Source organism: Perognathus longimembris, chromosome 24 (assembly GCF_023159225.1).
Source record: "Perognathus longimembris pacificus isolate PPM17 chromosome 24, ASM2315922v1, whole genome shotgun sequence".
Lineage (NCBI taxonomy): Eukaryota > Metazoa > Chordata > Mammalia > Rodentia > Heteromyidae > Perognathus > Perognathus longimembris.
In genome coordinates this window covers 16,263,252-16,278,737 of record NC_063184.1, presented here as the reverse complement: position 1 = coordinate 16,278,737, position 15,486 = coordinate 16,263,252, and positions in this window count along the sequence as shown.

Here is a 15,486-nt window from a genome sequence, read left to right as displayed (position 1 = left end):
TTTTACCCTGTGTCTCTTGATTTTGTTATTCCCTTTCAATATCCTAGTTCTAATACCAGTATACACAGTTTCCAATATACTCAGATAAGATACAGAGATAGTGTAGGTACAACCACAGAAAGGGGATACAAGAAGATCATCAATAATAGAAGCTACAGTTTGGGACTGGCCCAAAAAAAAAAATAAATAATAGAAGCTACAGTTACACATAGCACATTGAAAGTAGTTACAACAGTGATATAACAATTGTTTCCATACATGGAGTTCATTTCACTTAGCATCATCTTATGTGTTCATAAGGGTATAGTTATTGGGCTCTTGTGATGCTCTGTTGTGACTTGCCTAAACCTGTGCTAATGATTCCCTATGAGGGAGACCATAGAGTCCATGTTTCTTTGGGTCTGGCTCACTTCACTTAGTATAATTTTTTCCAAGTCCTTCCATTTCCTTACAAATGGGGCAATGTCATTCTTTCTGATAGAGGCATAAAATTCCATTGTGTATATGTACCACATTTTCCTGATCCATTCGTCTACTGAGGGGCATCTGGGTTGGTTCCAGATTCTCGCTATGGGGGCTGGGGATCTGGCTCAGCGGAAGAGCGCCCGCCTGGCAAGCGTGAGGCCCCAGGTTCGGTCCCCGGTTCCGGAAAAAAAAAATCACAAAACTATAAAAGACCAGATTCTCGCTATGACAAATTGTGCTGCGATGAACATTGTTGTGCTGTTGGCTTTAGTGTGACTTTGTTTGTGGTCTTTTGTATAGATACCCAAAAGTGGGGTTGCTGGGTCATAGGGGAGCTCTATGTTTAGCCTTCTAGGGAATCTCCATACTGCTTGTCAGAGTGACTGAACCAGTTTACATTCCCACCAACAATGAAGTAGGGTTCCCTTTTGGCCACATCCCCTCCAACAATTGTTATTGTTAGTTTTCTTGATATAGGACATTCTTACTGGGGTGAGATGGAATCTCAATGTGGTTTTGATTTGCATTTCTTTTATGGCCAGTGATGTAGAGAACTTTTTCATATGTCTCTTGGCCATTCTCATTTCCTCATCAGAGAAGTCTCTTTTTAAGTCTTTAGCCCACTTGATGAGGGGGCTATTGGTTCTTTGCGGTTTTGTTTTGGAGGAATGTAATTTCTTTAGTTCTGCATATATTTTAGATATGAGGCCTTTGTCTGTTGTATGGCTGGTAAAGATCTTCTCCCAATCTGTGGGCTTTCTGTTTATCTTGCAAGCTATGTCCTTTGCCGTGCAGAAGCTCTGAAGTTTGATGCAGTCCCATCTGTCCAAACTTTCTTTGATTTGTAGCCTTTCTGGGTCTTTGTTAAGGAAGTTCCGTCCTGTGCCAAGGAGCCCAAGTGTTTCTTCTACTCCTTCCTTTAGTGTTTTCAGGGTATTTGTTTTGATTTCAAGGTCTTTGATCCATTTGGAATTGATTTTGGTGCAGGGTGCTATATAATGATCTAGTTTTAGTTTGTTGCATGTCTTGAACTAGTTTTGCCAGCACCCTTTGTTAAAGAGGCTATCTTTCTTCCAGATTATTTTTTAGCTCCTTTATCAAAGATTAAGTAGGCGTAGTTCTGTGGGTTCATTTCTGGGTCTTCAATTCTATTCCATTGGTCTTCAGGCCTGTACCGGTGCCAATACCAAGCTGTTTTTATTACTATAGCTTTATAATACAACTTGAAGTTGGGTATTGTAATTCCTCCAGCACTGTTCTTTCTGCTTAGGATTGTTTTTGATATTCTGGGTCTTTTATTGTTCCATATGAATTTCTGGATTACTTCCTCTATTTCATTAAAAAATGTTGTTGGGATATTAATGAGTATTGCATTGAATTTGTAGATGGCCTTTGACAATATTGCCATTTTAATTATATTAATCCTCCCAATCCAGGAGCATGGGAGGTTTTTCCATTTCCTTAGTTCTGACTTAATTTCATTTTTCATGTTTTTAAAGTTCTCATCATAGAGGTCTTTCACTTCTTTGGTTAAGGTTATTCCTAGGTATTTTATGTTTTTTGAGGCTATTTGCAAAAGGAGTTGCTTTCCTGATTTCAGCCTCGGTCTTCGGGTCGTTAGCATAGAGAAAGGCCATTGATTTTTGAGGGTTTATTTTATATCCTGCAACTTTGCCAAAGTTTTGGATCAGCTCTAGTAGTTTGGGGGTAGAGTCTATGGGGTTCTTTAGGTATAGGATCATGTCATCTGCAAAGAGAGAAAGTTTAACTTCATCTTTTCCTATTTGGATCCCCTTTATATTTTCTTCTTGCCTAATTGCTCTGGCTAGGAATTCTAGTACTATGTTGAAGAGCAGGGAGAGAGTAGACATCCCTGTGTTGCTCCTGATTTGAAAGGGAATGGCTTTAGTTTTTCACCATTTAGAGTTATACTTGCTGTTGGTTTGTCATAAACTGCCTTGATTATATTCAGGAATGTTCTCTGGAATCCCAGTTTTTCCAGGACTTTTAGCATAAATGGGTGCTGGATTTTATCGAACACTTTTTCCGCATCCAGTGATATAACCATGTGGTTCGTTACCTTGCTCCGATTGATGTGGTGGATTACATTAATTGACTTGCATATATTGAACCAACTTTGCATCCTTGGGATGAATCCAGTTTGATCGTGGTGTACGATTTTTTTGATGACCTGTTGAAGTCGATTGGCCCAGATTTTGTTGAGAATTTTTGCATCTATGTTCATCAGGGAAATTGGTCTATAGTTCTCTTTCTGTGATGAGTCCCTGCCTGGTTTTGGGATGAGGGTTATACTGGCTTCATAGAATGTGTCTGGTAGTGAATTTTCTCTTTCAATTTCATTGAAGAGTTTGAGAAATATTGGTGTGAGTTCTGTTTTGAAGGCCTTGTAGAATTCTGCTGTGAATCCATCCGGACCTGGGCTTTTCTTGGATGGGAGATCACTTATCGCTGTTTCAGAAATAGAAACTTTTATACTGTTGGTGGGAATGGGAATTAGTACAGCCATTATAAAAAGTAGGTATGAAGTTTCCTCAAGAAACCAAAAGTAGAATAATGGATCAAGTGATTCTACTCCTGTTTGGATACACAAAAGATGAAACCTTTAAATATCATAAAGATACTAGTTCTTTATGTTACAGTGACACCCTGCATAATAGCCACAATATGGAATCAACCCAGATACCTTTCAGTGGATGAATGCATACAGAATGTGCAGTGTAGTTAGCATACGACAGAATACTCCTCGGACACAGAGAAGAATGAAATGCTATCATTTGCAGCAACTTTGATGAGGCTAGAGAGCATCATATCAAGTCAAACTAGTCAGAAGCAGAAAGATAAGTACCACTGGTCCTCACACATTTCAGGAGACTGAGTAGCCTTGTAGAAGTATGAAGGAAAAGAGAGGAAAGGAAGAAATTAAGAGGGACTTTCAGAGACCGGAAAAGCTGTTGTTTTTAAGAAGAGTGATGGACATCATTGACACATAATGAATCCATGTGTGGAAATATCACAGGAAGCCCTATTCATTTTTGCAGTTAGTATGTCTTAGCAAAAATATAACATGACGGGCATTGGAAATACCCTCATTTGCATATGAGTTTTGGCATATTTGAACTGTCCTTAGATTGATTATCAGAAATTTTGTAGAAAGATAAATGGGGAAAAGGCTTTCTTTTTTAAAGACATATTTTTATTTTCTTTAAGTAGTTGTGCAGAGGACTTGCAATTCAACAGAGCTGCTTATGAATATAGTGCATCTTGACTAGTACCCCAATGGAAAGACTTGGAACAAAATATATTAAGTGAAGTAAGCCAGACCCATACCAAGAAACACAAGTTTCATGGTTTCCCTCATTTGTGGGAGCCTAGAATGTGCCTATAAGTCTAGAAATAAACAAACTGGTTGACACCCAGTGGTTACAAATGAATTAACTGAAGTATACTCGACATTATCAAGAGTGCAAATGTTGTAATTCTTTAGAAAGACTAAGTCAAAAATCAACAAAATAAGTACCAGGAAATGGGTACTTGCAAGGAGGAGGCAAGAGAAGAGGGTTAGAACAATGAACAAGGGAAATGAGTAGAATTCAGGAATAGGATTTCTAATAGGAAAACAATTCGAGTAATATGATTGGGAAATGTGTGATTTATTTGTAGAGCTCTATCATCACGTGAAGTGTGAGATGGCATTATAAACACTGGAGAAGACAAATTAGGAGACACACAAGTTGTTGGGCTTAGCTGTATTGTCAGTCACATAAAATACTAAAGAGTTACTTGGTAACACATTTCAGCAGTTTTCTGGATTCTTTGGTTAGACTTTTAATGGAGTGTTTCCTACTCAGCCTTCTAAATGCTTTAAAACACAGCAGAACTTTCCATGTCCAGTGTCCCACAGCTGGGTGAATGCAATTCCATTTTACCCTAGGGTTTAGGTGTGCTCTCCTCTGTCGGTCTCCATTCATCAACATATCAAGTAGGGTTTCTCCATGGATGATAATGAACAACTGCAGCAGGCATGGCCCATTGGACATTTCTTGGAGTTTTCTGCTCATGTATACCCCTACTTTTGAAACAAGCATCAAATATCCAAACCTCATTACCTCAAATTTAGGTAACAATCCTTTCCTGCCACATACCAGAGTTTGAACTCGTTGACTCCTGCTTCCTTGGCTGGTGGTCTGGTCTGGATTTTTTTTCTCGTTATTTTAGGAATGGCGTCTCAGGGACTTTCCAGCCAGGACTCACTTTCGATTGTGACCCACCAGATCTCAGCTTCATGAGAAGCTAGGATTGAGCCCCTGGAGCACACCTAACAACCTATTCTTGATACACACACACACACACACACACACACACACATACACACACACAAATAAAGGAGTAGAAACACAAAGTGTATCCTCTGGCATTTGTTAGAGATAACTCAAGATATAATGGTTTTGTACCCCTTCCTAAGACCCAACAAAGAACCTTTTCTCCTCTCTTCTCCTCCCTTCCACTTTGCTTTCCCCTCTCTACAAGGAACCTCCCTCTCCCTTATTCTGTCACTATCCCTCCCCTCGCTAAGAAAAACCTCTCTCTCCCTTCCAATCTCCTCTCTACCTCCTCCCTTCTCTCCCTCTCCTTCCCTTTCCTCCCTCTCTTCTCCCCTCTTTTCTCCTACCCTCTTCCTTCCTTTCCCTTCCTCTCTTCTGTCTTTTTCCTCTCTTCTCTCTTTCTTTCTCCTCCTCTCTTCCTCCCCTCCCCTTTAGTCCCATTCTCTCCCTTCTTTTCCTTTCTGCTCCTCTCCTTGTCCTCATTGGCAAAGTGTATTGTCATGATTCCTTTTGGAAAATTATTTGATTATTTAGCAATTATTGCCATTGTCCTAATTTATATTTTATTACTTTATGCCCCAGGTTCTTGGAATTAGAACCATTTATTCATCATTCTATTAGAAACATTACTGTGGTCGTTATTTTCATGAAAATTGCAACATAATCTTAACCTGGATTACCCAAAGGAATGCCTTGTGCTTCAAAGGAATGGAGTTTTTGATAAAAAAAAAATTGTACATTTGCCCCTGTAATTCCTTTGCCTCAGTTTGCAGACTGCAAGATTAATTATTTTAATCTTTTCTTAGAAATTCATCAAGCCAAGTCCTTAATCATTTTTATTGCCCATCTCATCTAAGTCATAGATAATCCTACTTTTTTTATATTTGGGTGTAGTAGTTAATAACTGTTTTCAGTACTTACATATCAGTTGGAGTTAGCAGACAGTATTATCCTCCAATTGTAAAATGAAATTTTAACCTATCCAGCACATAAGTACAATATTAGTTTTAAGTATTCCATCAAACTATTACCAAAGTCAAATCTGTAACAAATAGATATAGAATCCCATCATTTATGCCTTGCTTTCCCTGACACTGGAAAAAAAAACTTCCTGAAAAAATTATACCCATTGTACTAGCTTGATTTCTGAAGTAAAAGGTCATTTTTGCTTCTCTACATGACATCAAAATTATTTTTTACCTTGTCATTATTCAGGCTAATAGCATTCTTCAATTTAGCATCACTGAAAATTTCATTAACATATTGTTTACTCTCATTTCCAGGTGATTAATGTAGATATTAAACATGGCTATAGCTAACATCAATCCCACTATGACTGGGTTGGATATTTATTCAAAATAAAATAGCATTTTCATCATTACTCTTAATTTGTAGTTCCATCAATTTTCTTTTCTGATGACATGAAAATGTTCAATGCAATTTAATTTTAACATTTAAGAGTCTATCTCAGCTTACTGAAATCAAGTATGTTCTGCCTGCTGTATTTCTCACATTCATTAATGATAATTCTGTTAAAAAATTGTGGACAACCTCATTGACCTGTAAAATGAATTTATAAATTCATGTTATCTTTAAAACATGGCACAATCATCTTATAGAGGTTTAAAGGTTTACAAAGTTTTTCTAGGGCCTTTAATACTGCTAGTCTTCTTAAAGTTAGCCTGAGAAACTCCTTTTGCATTTCGTTTGCAAATACTAATTCTGTATTTTTTAAATATAATATATTGCCATGGAATTTATCAGTTTTTTTCATTCTAATTTTACGTACCTTCTATCTTGAATGACTGTCTACAGTGTTTCAGATTATATAGAATAAAAGAAGGGACTAGGTATTTGTTATGTTAGAGTACATTTAGTTTTGTTTTGCATTCAATATTGACCTCCATTTTTACTGCTCACCTATAAATAGGTAACTGGCAAATTCTTTTTCCTGTTGCCTAGCTGGTTACTTTAGGAATGGAGTATCAAGGACTTTTCTTCCAGGGCTCACTTCCAACTGTAATCCTCCTACCCATGTCAAAATTATCATGCAAATGGGAATGTATCCCCTATAGCTGTCAAGAAGTCAATAGGTAGCCTGAATCAAATCATTGTATAATATTCCCCATTACAATAGAATATATATTTATTTAACCCCAAACTCTTATTTCCTAGAGTTTTTACCACTACAAATGAAGCGCTATGTATTACATTCAGTGTGTAATATCTATTTTCCCCTGACTTCTTTGCCAGATAATGTATTCTATTACCTTATGACAGACAATTGTATTGACATATCTTATCCATTTCTCTTCATTAATAGTATTAGAAGGTTTTGCAGGTCATGGGCTACTTCTAGTAGGTACTTCATTACTTTCTACATCTTAGCCAGTTAGGATCCTGTCCCCTATAGGGGTGAAGTGAAAAGGCACTCTGATAGAAACAAACTTGCTAGATGAGTGAATTCTAGGCACCTGCTGGACAGAGTAGTGGCAGAATTATATTACATTGTTTGCTAAAAGAGATCTCGGTTGTACTTTTACCACAAGGAGTCTTTGGGAATGTTGAGTGTGTCTTTTACCTTGATTGTGATGATTTCACAGGTGATTATGTCTCAGCTCAGTTTGTACTACTTATATTTTAATAAGGCTGTGTGTGTGTGTGTGAGAGAGAGAGAGAGAGAGAGAGAGAGTGAGTGAGTGGGTGTGTGGGTGCTGGCCCTTAGCTTCTTTCCCTCAAGGCTAGTGTTCTACCACTTGAGTCAGAGCTTCACTTCCGTTTTTTGGGGGAGAGTAGTTTATTGAAGATAAGAGTCTCACAGGATTTTGCTGATCAGGGTGGCTTTGAACCATGACCCTCAGATCTCAGCCTCCTGAGACAGTATCTAGGATTACCCTGGTGTCCAGGAATACCTCAATAAAGCTTTAAAAAAAAAAAAAAGAACAAAGTCTACAGGAACTTTCCTTAATAAATGTCTGATATAACAAAATGAAGTGCTGAAGTAATTTCCTAATTAATCATGCAAATAACCAACCCTTGTTAGTAATGAGGATGCTTGGGGAAGGAGAGGTACTTGGCCACATAGGCCAGTGGGAAACTAGGAAGGAACATTTGCTGCTTGTTCTAGAATAAGAGCTGCTTCTCAGGAACTGACTTTCTTCTCTCTCTACTTCCTGCCCACCCCCTTCATCTCCACCATTTGAGTAAGCACACAGCCCAGCATGCCACTAGGAAAAAACCTGTCAGGAAGAAAACCACTTAAGAATGAAACCTGACTGCAGGAATCTGAGTAGACAGGAAGAATCTGTCTTTGTGAGCTCACTGAGGGAACAAAATAAGCCAAGACAGAGTCTGAAGCATCTCTCTGGACATGCTAATTTAAAAAAAAACAACAACAACCACTAGTGACTTTTCTCTCTAATCCAGTCAATCCCCCCCTTTCTAATTGTTACTATAAATGTGATATACAAAGGAGTTACACTTACATAAGTCAAGTGAATAGTACATTTCTTTTTGGGACAATGTCACCCCTTCCCTCTCTCTTTCCCAATTTTTCTCTCCCATCCTTACCCACAAGTTGTATAGTTCATTTTCCACATAGTGTCTAATGAGCAACCACTGCTGTGTAAGTCCATTTCTATTACAATGCCAAAGTACCCAAATTAACTACAGAGTGTACAGTTACTAAACATGAGCAAGAGTGAAAGGTGGTTTTTGTTTGTTTGTTTAGGTTCAGGCATTTTCTAGATCACATACAAAACTTTGCAATTTTAACACATATTCTATATGGAAAAAGTAACCTCCTCCTCTTCCCCAAGGATACTGGTCAATGAAGAACTGGTCAATAGAAGTCAGGAGTCACACATACCAGAATTGTGCTAGAGTGAGATTCCTAACTCTGTCGGCAGAATGAAGGAAGACTCCTCGTGGCTTTTGACCAGTATGTTTCAACAGGGTACTATCCGAGAAAAATGGAAGCACAAAGTTTCATAAAAATGGACTGCTCATCAATGTGAAACACACTAGAAAAGGAAATAAGAACAGAAAATATCCCAAATTAAACTTCATTTCATTGCAATGTTTTGGCTGGGTTTTAAGCACAGGGTACTCTAGGAGTTTCAGCTTTAGGTTATGATTTAAATAATAAATAAGGAGAAGGGAAATGTCAATGTTTACATAATTAACTTGAGATAACTAAAACTTTATTGTCGTTTTTATCTGCATTACAACCCCAAGAAGGAATCTTTATTATGCCAGTGTTTCTAGGATGTGTTCTTCAAGTTTGTCTCTTGAAATCTCTAGACATGCTTCTATATGTCTGTCATCTAGCTACTGACCTATCAATCTGTTAGTCAGTCTATATCTATCTGTCTGTCTGTCTGTCTATCTATCTACCTACCTACCTATCTACCTACCTATCATCTATCTTTGTGACAAGGATTTAGGTATTTGAAGAAATATGTCAGTATATGCTGAACTGAGATAGAAATTTTTCTTGACTCAATATTCTAGCCAAACTTCACTTTCTTACAATTGTTTTAGGCCATAGTAGGGATGGTTTCTTGCCAATTATCTATTCTACACATAGCCAAAGAGTTTTGTTAAGTCACCGTATCACTCTGACATGTAAACAATAAGGCTGGTGCTGATCAAACATTCTAGGAAACCAGAATTCCCAGAATGCTCTAGAAAGAGAAAATTAGGTGATTACTCTTGAGAGATAGAATGAATAATAGAAATTACCTAATAATGTCTGAGGCTGTGCAGTTGACCAGGGTTACTCTTCTCTCCTGCTACTTGTGAGCTATTGCTGCTTTGGAAATTTCCTTAGCCTATCTGTTATTCAGATTTCTGTTTCATAAACCAGACAGAATTATAGTGACTTTGCAGTACTGATTATCGTTATCATGAGCCACACAATGCATGGGCCTAACATACAGTGGGTATTTAGTGAATGGTAGCTATTATTATTTTCTGTGTGATTGATTTTACCCTGACAAAACTCGCAAGGTTAAGAAAAGCATTTTGATGTCACATAAAAATACACATTTTAAAGTAAGCAAGCAAATAAAGAGTTTTCATTAAATTTCAGCACATGGAAATAAGAAAAAAATAGAAATGAAACAGTGGCCACTCCTCTTAAAAGAGACTGAAAGCTATGCTTTCTTATCCTATAATGGAAAGATAAATGAACACATAGACAGGGATCAGACAGACAACATATATGATTGAAGCAGATAAGCACCAGGTTCTAGGCTTGTTTGCTTTCCAGAATCATCTGTCTCTTCCCTCCCTGGCTGTGCTTTGTGTCAAAGATGGGTTTACCTTTCTTTGTAGTATGCATTTCCCACATCCTGAGCCAGCTGCTTCCAGTAGAATGAAGTCAATGGTAGGCATTGACGAGATTGAAGGCAGCAAAGGGGTAGGAGACTTAGCAGTGTGAAGAAGAAAGCTGAGTTATTTCCATTCTCCTCATCCCTCCTCTCTCTCTGTATCTGACCGTTTTTCAAACAGTAGCTTTCCCTCTTATATATAGCTACCAGTACCTTCAAGAAACCAACAACAGGATCTTAACAATAGCTTCTTTCTCTGAGAATTCTGTGTTATTCACAGTCCTTTGTGACTCTTTCATTTCCTCCATCTGGTTCTTTGTGTTATCCTTAATCATTTTCTTTATTACTCTAGCCATTGCAATCTGTAAGCTTAGATCCTGATTTCAGAATTGTTTTAAGTATAAGGATTGTAGGAAGTGGTAGGAATCTTCTGGTCAGTTGGTACTTGCCTGTAGCCAATTGTTGCTTTCCGGGAATTTGAGTTTTGTATGGTCAGCTCTGAATATTTGGATTTTAATGTGATTTACAAACCACTGGCCTTTTGGCATTTTAAAATATTGCAGGTCAGATTAAACGCCTCTGTGGCTCACTCTCCTATAATTTAAAAGCAGAAATGCATTGTTTCTACTTGCTAATAACACTTAGAGAAGCATTTGTCACTTCTGTCTCCATACATCACCCTCTGCCAGGTTTATGTGCAGAAGACCCAGCAGCTATTTTAAGAAACATTATTTATTTTCCTATGCTAGGTAGGGCAGTATTAAGCATTATAACAAATAAAATCTCCATATTTTAGTAATGACACTATACAAGTTTACTTACATTCGTCCAATAATTTAGTGAAGTTGCTCTTTTTGGAGCAGAGATTCTTGTGTCTACAGGGAGCCAAGATTGTAGCACTGCCATGATCCTATAATGGGAAGATTTCTCTGTTTATCCTCAAGATGGATAGGAAGGTATAAAAAGCCACACCACTATTTAAACACTTCAGTATCCATGCTTTTGGAAAGAACTAGTCAGATGACCATGTTTTCTGGTCCCAACACCTCATTCTAGAAAGACTTTCTGTATAATTAGCTAAGTCTATTACATCCAAACTGCCTGCCTATCAGAATGACAACTTCACGTGGGAGAAAATTCACATTTTAACTATCAAGACAAGTAATAATGGTAACCATCAAGTCATCCATATTGAAATATAATATATATATATAATATACATATGGAAGGGCCACAAAAAGGGCAGAGCAAACATAGAAATCTCATTACAACACAGTTCTGTGGGGTTTATTTTTCCCATTAGATAAATACGCAATCTGAAATATTGGAAGTCTTTTAACTAACTCGCCTGTACCATCACAATCAATAAGTATTTTCATTCCACAACATGCTATTTTGGAATTCTCTCAGTGTTGCTTTAGATGAAATGTATCCCATTGTAATAAAATAAATGGTATTGTATTCACAAGGAAGAGCAACACAGAACGTGTGAAAGATCTTGGGAAGAGGCAAAAAGTATTGCTAGAATTTAGTTTCTATGGTTAGAAAATTGTTTAGCTGAATTAACCCAGAAAACAGCAATGTATGTAGTTAATGAACTATGAAATTCCCTACAATTGGCATAGTTTTCTAAGAAAAGTCAAGATTTAGTGGTTTGGAGTTATTTGCCTGCATTTGTAGCCTGGGATTAGTCAACACTGAGAACGAAACACTACTCTTGCTCCTGAATTTACACATCTATTCTTATAAGAACCCTTTGTGAATGCCTAGGCTGTATTACTCACCAAGGTAAATGCAAAGAACACAAGAAAGAATAGTAGCTACTATTCATTTAGTATCTACTTTGAGCCTAGTGCATACATTAGCAAAGGTCTGCTTTACTATTAAGCTTCTTAGTAAGTGACACATACCACAGATATCACATGATTTCTATACTGCAAGCTGAGACTCCAAGACATTGTGGAACTTTCCCATGCTCACCGGCTGGTTTGAAGGGGATCACAGTGAATTCACAGCAATCTGGCTCTGAATGAAACTCATGCTCTTACACCCACAGTCTTCCTGACTTACAAAAAAAAAGGTAAAATGCTTATGATCAGATAAAGTACACTATAGTAGAAAAGCAAGGAAGAAAATGTTAGAGTGGTTAATGCTCACTTGGTCTATTTATAGAGTAGTTAGTTCAATAATTCACAACGTTACAGTTCTCTTTCTTGGTTATTCCACAAAACCACTTTTTATAATCTTTTAAAGAAGTATCTGGGCATCATGGTAAAGGAAGAATAATAAGATCATCTTGCCACTTGCCACTAACATCCATTTAAAGGAGATGTTAACATTTATAACTTTTGTGGGATGTGTGACAATAATTGGCATATAAGTTGTTAAGTATGAACAAAGAAACCAGAAATAAATGAAAGCTAACTTTACTCTGGAATACTTAATATATGGGGGCAAAAAACCTCTATCTTAGTAAAGAATTTTCTATGAGCTTAACATGCAACTTTTATTCTCCCTTACATTGTTCAGTTTTTCTACTAGAACAAATTACAAGACAAATTCACTAATAATTACTAAGACCTATGTAGTTCTATGTCTAAAGCACTCTTCTAAATGCTTTACATATAGTGACTGCTTGAATACACTGTCCCCTGTTTGGAGAAGAAGAAACTGAGGAAGGAAGAGTCCAAATCACTGGTGTGAAGTCACGTAGATTGGGAGTATCAGAGCTATGAAAAAACTGAGTTTTCCCAGCTGCAGAGGAGGCGAATGCAGGAGGATGACCAAGTCCAGACCATTGACTTACTAAGACTCTATCTCACAATGCATTTTTTAAGGGGCTGGGGATGATGTAGTTCAGTGGTAGAGCATTTGCCAGGTACTAAGAAAGCAAAAATCAGGAAAAAGAAACAACAACAACAAACAACAAAAACCATGGGACATCAGGCTTCGACTATGACTCTTCAACCTGCTGCACCCACTGCCTGACCCAGAAATGTTGACTGTAAGGAAAGTATAGTAGCACTAAGCACAACTCTTCGGAATGTCTTTGAACCTACTGGGGACCCATAACTTACCACTGTTGAAACTGACATCTGTGCTAAATTAATTTTAAGGAAATTCTGTATTTCACACACTGAACTACTCCTACTGATTGAGAGAAATCAGAAAGATCCGATCATGAGAAGGTAGACCAACTAAGGTTTGAGAGCCATTATTTCCCAAACAGAAAATATTCTGATTTCTTGTAACCCATGTGACTGTCCAATGAGCGAGATTATTAGACACCCCCTTTTCCCCAGAGCCTTTCTCCCAGGCCCAAGTGCCTAGGAAGTTGTGTTCCATGTCTTCTCTGCACTAGGGCAATGTCAGAATCACCCAGAAGCTGGTCAGAGCTGCAACCTCAGAGACCTAAATCTATCCTATTGAATCAAATCTCTGGGTAAGTTTTATATTGATCAACTCTCGAGATGATTCATACGCACACTTAAATTTCAGAAGCACCTAGGTTAGGGATGAATCTTGTGATGATTGTGAGGTCTGTCAGATGTCAAAAAAAAAAAAAGAAGAATCCTTCTTCTGCTTACCACTGAATCATGCTGTGGCCTGGGCTAGCTGGGCAAGTTTTAGGAAGGAGAGAAAGATAAAAGCTGTGCTTTGAAAGATCAGTGAAATATGAATCAGTAGGAAGGATAGCGGAAGGCATTCCAGGAAGCCATTTACTGAGCATGTCATGTTCCCATTATGGCTATAATTGTCTCACCCCAGACTCTTATTTAGGATCACTTTTTGGTCTAAGAAAGTGAGGACACTTGTTACAAAGCTGATCCATCCTCAGTCTAGTCAGTAGCTATAGAGAAGCATGACATGCCCCTCCAATGATTAATACTGGGGATTAACTAAGCTCAGTATCTGCATTTTGACTATGTATGGAGGGGCATTTCATAAATGGGCAACAACAAAAGGAGGCTAAAAGTCATGCAGGGAAAGGCAAATGACTATAAGAGAAACAGGACAAGCTTTGCTCTACAGTCTTGTCTAGCTTAATTTTTTGCTAGTTCTCTTTCTCTTTCTCTTTCTCGCACACGCGCACGTGTGTGCGTGTGTGTGTGTGTGTGTGTGTGTGTGTGTGTGCTTTGCCTTGCTTCCTTCCAATTGATTTCTCTCCTTCATCCCACAATAATGCAGGGGAAAAAAACCCAACCATTCATACTGAGTTCCCTAAACGTGGCAATAACTGGTACTCATAACAAAGATCACTTTTCTATCAGGCCATTTAAAGAATCACATGAGACTTGGTGTAGAAGCACAATTTGATTTTTTTTGCTCTTTATTTTTTATTTATGTTTGAGTTACCATATATTTATCATATGGCGGGGGAGGGAGTTTGTGGTATCTCCATACAAGCATACGGTGCACTTTGAACAAATTTACCTCTCCATAAAAATCTCATTCTTTGCCTCATTCCTCCCCCTATTTCAAAGGGTTTGATGGGATTCATTACAATGAATTCATATACACATACATATACAAGTGTATATATATATGTATAAATATAATCTTCATATATATCTTAAGTTTGATCCGTATATATTCAAATGTATATACATATATTCATGTATATATCTTAAATTCTATTGGTTCTATTCATATATATCATGAATTATATTGAGTTCTAGTCATATCTATCTATATCTATATATAATAAGTTCTATCCATATATATGAAGATATATATATATGTATGTCTTCGGGTCTATTTATATATATATATGCATTATGTGTGTATACATACATAGATATAGATGTAAAGCCCTTCAATTGTCTTTACCCCTTAGTTTCTCCTCCTTTCCCCCTCCTACTCCCACCCATTCCTCCTTGACAGTCCCCCACTTACATTCATGACTCAGTATTGTTATAATTATCATTATCTTATAGACCAGATGAGTGAGAACATGACACATAGTATTTGACTTTGTGAATTTGACTTCTCTTGCCAGCATGGTAATGATCAGTTATATCTATTTTCTTCAAATGACGAATTTCATGTTCTTTATGGCTGGTGAATGCAGAAACAGTGTCTTTATTCATTCATTGGTTGTTGAGCAGCTTGGTCAGTATTGTGAACAGACCTACATTAAACATGAGTATGCAGGTATCTCTCTTCCATATTGACTTACTGTGGTTGGCATCTATACCTAAGAGTGGTATAGTAGGGTCATAAAATAGTTTTATTTTTAATTTATTGAGGACCCTCTATGCTGATTTCCCTGGTGGTTGCACTAGGTTATATACCCACCAAAAGTACGTCAGAAACACAATTTATAAAGTGTTAAGTGGATCTTA